Here is a 6,577-nt window from a genome sequence, read left to right on the forward strand (position 1 = left end):
GAGGTAATAATAAAAACTTACAATCATCATCCAGCCTCAAATGTCCACTGCTGAACATGCTGAACAACTCGTTTCCAACCACGTCTATCCTGCGCCGCTCTCATCCAGTTTTTATTTAGTCTGAATTTTTTTGGTCTGAATCCCATCTGCAACTGTATCTTTTCAGCTTTTGTTCTCCAAAAAGCTCAATTATTGCAAACATGTGTTACTGTTCTTGATCTGGTGACAAATTTGAAGATTTTTCACTTGAATAGATACTATATTGTCCAAATGTAGTTGTAGAAGGGCCGGAACATGAGCGGATCATAAGGGGCAGTATAATACAATCTAGGGGTTCTCCGTAAAATATAAACGAAAGTAGCAAAGGTGGGAGTTTTTGATTCCGTAGTCTTTTTTTTATATAAGTTAAAAAACAATGTTACGTAGCGCGCTGTTCGAACCGCCTCCCCCCCTGTAACGCACCGTAACGTTTTACAAGACCCCCTCCCCCAAGTTGCGTTAGGTAATACTTGAAAGCTCCCCTACTGTCCTTTCAAAAACTACGCTTGAAGCGTCCGGTGATTTTGAATGTCAGCTGCGCCCGCGAAATAAATTTTTTAAATAAAATTTGTATCAATTTGACAATAAAAATTCAATATAATTTTTTGATCAAATCAATCTAATCGTGAAAAATAAAAATGTGTTTTATAGGCAAAGAGTGCAAATTTTGTAACCAATTTTTGCAATTAGGCGCACATAAAGTCAGTTTCTATAAATCTCGTAAATAAATATCTAAACATTGCGTGATTGTTGCCATTTTTTGCAATGCTAATGAGATTAATGAGATTTATCACTTAAATTGACCGGTCCCTAAGAAATTTCCATTGTTAAACCCTAATCTTCATAACCTCTAACATGAAATTTTGATTTTAAGTTTTGGCAACAAATATGAAGCATTTGAATTAAGACTAACTAAAAAGATGAATTTAAACTTTCACGTTACAAACAATCTCACGTTTCTGGAAATACTTCCACGAAGACTGCATTGGGTGGAATTTGTAGCTGAAGTTGAATAGTTTCCAAAAAATACTTACACCAAATTTACATTCAAGATGCAGTAGAAATAAACAAACCCAGACACGTTAAATGCTATTAGGAGCACTCCCGAATTATAATTTAAAATGTATAAACTTTGGAAATCATGATTTGGGATTTACAATGTACCGGGTGTCCCAATAAGAATGGCTCTCGGCCATATCTCAGGAACCGTTTATAGTAGAGCTTTGAAATAAAAAATTTTATAACAAAAGTTGCCTCAGGAAAAGCCTGGAAATTATTTTCATAATTGTGGGACCACCGCTAGAGGGCGTAATTGAATATCAAAAATTAAAAAATCTAAATTTTACAAAATGTTCCTAATGAAGGGGCACTGGAAATCCAATCGTCGTATTTTTCATAAAATTCTACGCATATTTGATTTGACAAGTTTAGGTCTAACTTTGGAAATAAGAGGTGGGGGTGAGTGGGAACCTTGTTATGAAAAACTGGCTGTGAGTCCGGTTCTGCTTAATAAAATTTTGCAAACTTGATCTTGTTGAAGACAGATCTTTTTCGTCAATGTAAAAGTTATGATTTCGAACCAATTTACTGAGTAATATGCCAGCTAGAAGGCGTTATTTAATTTTTTTCAGAAATCTAGTGTTTCTTGGAAAATATTAAATACAAACATGCATTTTTAATACCATATTACAAAATTAGACAAAATTAGCAACATAATAGCGAAAACCGCATGTTAATACCTTTTTTCTATCTCGAGATATCTTACAAAACGTGTAAATTTAAAAACATAACTGTTACTGTCACCGGTAAACGAAATTCATTAAAAGTAGTGTGCTATGGAAACAACAAAGAAACATTTTCCAGCTGTCAACATATATTAGGTCTTTTCAACGCTTCTCATTTGTTTCGAGCCTTGTTCATATCTCGTATATTAATATTATACACGGATTATACGGCATATGACAGAGGCTCGAAACAAATAAGAAGCGTTGAAAGGCCCTATTACAAAGAAATAAAAACAACTATTTAGTGATGACATAAACGTTCAAGTTTTTGCCCATCATTTTCGTTGCAAACATTTACTCTTTCAAGAGTAGATTGAACAGCAGTCTCAATTTCTGCTCTCGATATGCTTTGAATGGCGTTTAGTATTCTCTGGATAATGTATTCTAGAGTAGTGTATGATGGGCAACAATTTGAATATTTAGGTCGTCACTAAGTAGTTCTTTTTGTTCTGTGTTATATTTAATTTTAATAGTATTGTTTCTCTTTATATTGTTGTTTTAATTAATTATATTTTTAAACGTTGACATCTGGAAAATATTATTTTGTTTTTTTCCACAGCACACTACTTTTCATTAACTTAGTTTACCGATGATAGTAACAGTTATATATAAAATTTACACGTTTCTCGAGATATCTTGAGATAAGAAAAAGGTATCGACATGCGGTTTTCGCTATTCTATTGCGAATTTAATCTAATTTTATAAAGTATGATTAAAAATGCATACTTGTATTTAATATTTTCCAAAGAAAACTAGATTTCTGAAAAAAATTAATTAACGCCTCCCAGCTGGCTTATTACTTATTAGGATGGTTCAAAATTATCACGCTTACATTGAAGAAAAAGATCTGTCTTCAACAAGATCCAGTTTTCAAAATTTGGTTTAGCAGAACCGGACTTATAGCCATTTTTTCATAACAAGGTTCCCACTCACCCCCACCTCTTATTTGCAAAGGTAGAGTTAAACTTGTTAAATCAAATATACGCAGAATTTGATGAAGAATACAATAATCGGATTTCCAGTGCCCCTTCATTAGGAAAATTTTGTAAAATTTAGATTTTTTTATTTTTGATATTCAATTACGCCCTCTAGCGGTGGACCCACAATTATGAAAATAATTTCCAGGCTTTTCCTGAGGCAACTTTTGTTATAAAATTTTTTATTTCAAAGCTCTACTATAAACGGTTCCTGAGATATGGCCGAGAGCCATTCTTATTGGGACACCCGGTACATACGTTAATAGCTATGGGTTGTTTGGATGCTCAAAAATAACCAGATCACCTTCTGCTAACCCATAATAAATCGTTGAGATAAGATAAAGAGAGATTAATTGAATTTTGTATTTTATATTATAAAATATATTTTTTATAATTTAATAGATACATAGTTTTCACTTTATTTATTCAGTATTATATCTCTATCTTTATTTTATATGTAACACTTTTATTCAAGACACTTTTTTGAATTATGGATAGATGGCGCTATAATCGGAAAAAACGATTGTTGGAAATGGAAAATTAAATTAAAAAATGGGTCCCACTTAAATGGAAAATTTTACTTAAATTTTTTTGGTTTTAGGACCTAATCTTCACAACCCAGTAGGTCTCCATAAGGCTCGAGTAACTGCAAATTTAGATTTTACGGTTGGTATTGCTAAGTCATTGAGGCTGGTTGCATTGCTCATATACAAACGGTCTTCAGCTATCATGCACAATATTTTGCATTGGAAAGTGTGCAAAGTTGGCTACGCCAAAATCGGGAATAGGGGCGTTGTTTAGACTAACTTGTGGACATGTGCCTCTTTTTCTTCTGAATGTGATTTAGGCTGATTTCTTGATATTTACTTTAATTTTCAATTGTATCAATTAGTTCTCTAATATATGCAAGTAACGTTGCAGCTTTTTAGATGCTATGTCAGGGTCTTTTTATGTTAAAATGGCTGTATCATCGGCAAATGTAGCGTTGGCCGAAGTCAATGGGGCCTAATAATAAACGGTGAGCCACTTAATAATATAAGATATGCTGACGATACCGTACTTTTAGCGGGAACACTAGAAGAATTGCAACACCTTGCTCAACAACTAAATATAGATTGCAACGATTATGGACTAAAAATAAATTTGAAGAAAACCAAGTTCATGGTATTTACAAAAGCACAAAACATCAGAGTTAGACTAGTACTGGATAATACAGAAATTGAGCAAATATCTTCGTACAAATACCTTGGAGCATGGACCACAGACGATACTGATCAGACAAAAGAAATAAGATGCCGCATTGAAATTGCACCATCCATTTTTAACAGAATGAGGAAATTTTTCTGTAATCGCAATATCAATATAACGCTCCGGATAAGAATGCTTCGTTGTTATATTTTCTCCACCCTTTTGTATGGGGTTGAGGCACGGACACTAAAACAATCCCACATTAAAAACCTGGAAGCATTCGAAATGTGGTGTTATGGACGTATTCTGAAAATATCATGGACAGATCGTAAATCAAACGCACAAGTGCTCGAACAACTAGGAAAACAATGCGAAGTTTTAAATTCCATAAAAATCAGGAAGTTGGAGTACTTGGGGCACATCATGAGAGGTGAAAAATACGAACTATTAAGGAATAAAATGCAGGTCAAAATCAAAGGCAGAAGAAGCGTAGGAAGACGTAAAATCTCGTGGCTACGCAATCTCCGTGAATGGTTTGGATGCAGCTCAATTGAACTGTTCCGGCGCGTAACCAACAAAATTATAATTGCCAGAATGATTTCCAATCTCCGATAGGAGCGGAACTTTAAGAAGAAGAATCATCGGCAAAACTCGCTACTGTAACGTTACCTGTAATAGGTATGTCAGCAGTTAGGATTACGTAGAGAAAGTGACCGAGAATACTTCCCTGTAGGACCCCGGTAGATATATACATAGAGAACTGAAACATGGCTTTCAACAGCAACATATTTCACAAACTCCAAGTAACTCTGAGAGTTATGGAACAAAGAATGCTCAACATTAAGCTCAGCGATATAATCCTAAACATTTCCATGTTAAAATGAAACTGTGCAGGACATATAGAAAGAATGGAAGGCGACCCTTAGACGAAGGGAATTATTAGAGACCAAAAGTAAATAATAGAAGTAGAAGCAGACCTCAAACTAGATTCACTGATGACATTCAGCGAATGGTTGGTCGCGAATATAATATGCAATAAACAGCGAATAAAATAAATGGACCGCCTAAGGTAGGCTTATGGAGAAGAAGGACAAATAAAGAGTTGGAAGAGCTGTATACGGAACAAAAAATCACCGCAATAATAAAAGCGCATAGAATCAGATGGATGGGACATGTGCAAAGATTGGAAAATCATAGAATGACCAGGCTGATCTTGAGCAGGAAACCAGTCGGGAAAAAAGAAAATGAAGACCTCGTAAAAGATGGTTTGACAGCGTCCAAGCAGATATACGTAAATTAAAAATAGATAACTGGACAGACAAGGTACTAGACAGAAGAGAATGGAGAGAAGTGGTAAGAAGAGCGCAAGAGAAATTGTAACACAAGAATGTGCTATGAATTGTAAAATGATAGCTATATACATATATTTATTTATATAATGTGTTTTTAATAGACTGTATGTCTATTAAATACATTTTAATATATTCTATACTGTATGTATAATAAAAAAATGTAATAATTGTGTATTTCACGCCCAGGGGCTACATGGCCTGTTGAGCAAAATAAATAAATAAGGAAGGCTTATATTGGGAGGCATATTTTTCAGATTTGAAAATTTTTAAGTTGAAATTAATTATATTTAACAATTAAGATTCATAGCCTGTCAGATAATAGATGAAAAACCATTCATCTAACTATCTGACGTTGAGGTACAAAAAAGTGCGAAAAGTGAAAAGCATCGTGTTTTTTTTTAATTTTGATTTTATAAAACAGTTAAATGGAGACCTTTACGATAGGATTTGATAATATGGAAGAAAAAATGTTGAAAAACTTTTAATTGGCAACTGAGTTTTGAGGTTATGTGCGAATAAATGGGTAAAAAACGGTTTTTTTTATTCTTTCTTCCCTTTCGGTCAGAAATTAAGAATTCTGTCTCCGCCATTTAAAAGAACGATAAAAAATACAAAAACACATAAAAAATTGCTGTTTAAAACTCAACCAAATATTACTAACATAACATAAAAATTATTGAAAAGTTTAAAAAATTTTCTTAGACCCAATTTTCAATCTAACAATCTCAAAAATTCAGACTGTTTTGCATTCAACAAATACATTTTTCAAAATTTTTTTCTTTCAGATTTTTTAAATCAAAAGTGCACCCAAAAATAAATAAAATCTAAAAATCTTCAATTCTCGATTCAAGAGGTTCTATGGCTTCTGGGAAGCTAAAAATTTGTATAAAACTATAATGTTATATCCTTTATCAAAAGAACAAGTAGTGGAGCTGATTATGCAGGGGCAGTTTTGACCATTTTATCCCACTATAGCCTTTGTCTTTATTATCCATATTAAATCAGGAAATAAATCAGGAAGTAGAAAATTTGCATTTCTTGTTATCTTTTTTATTTCGTTTATTTTCCATGAAATATGTAAATCCACTGAGCTTAGATGATTTTGCCGAAAAATATGCGTTACAGAATTTAATGCCGGACTCTAATGGTGCTTCCCGTTGTCGGCCGATTCGGTCAAATGTTCGCTTGCCTTTAAGTAGCATCCGTGTGGTCAATTCTACACTTCTTGAATACGAGG

The sequence above is a fragment of the Diabrotica virgifera genome, chromosome 1 (assembly GCF_917563875.1).
Source record: "Diabrotica virgifera virgifera chromosome 1, PGI_DIABVI_V3a".
Lineage (NCBI taxonomy): Eukaryota > Metazoa > Arthropoda > Insecta > Coleoptera > Chrysomelidae > Diabrotica > Diabrotica virgifera.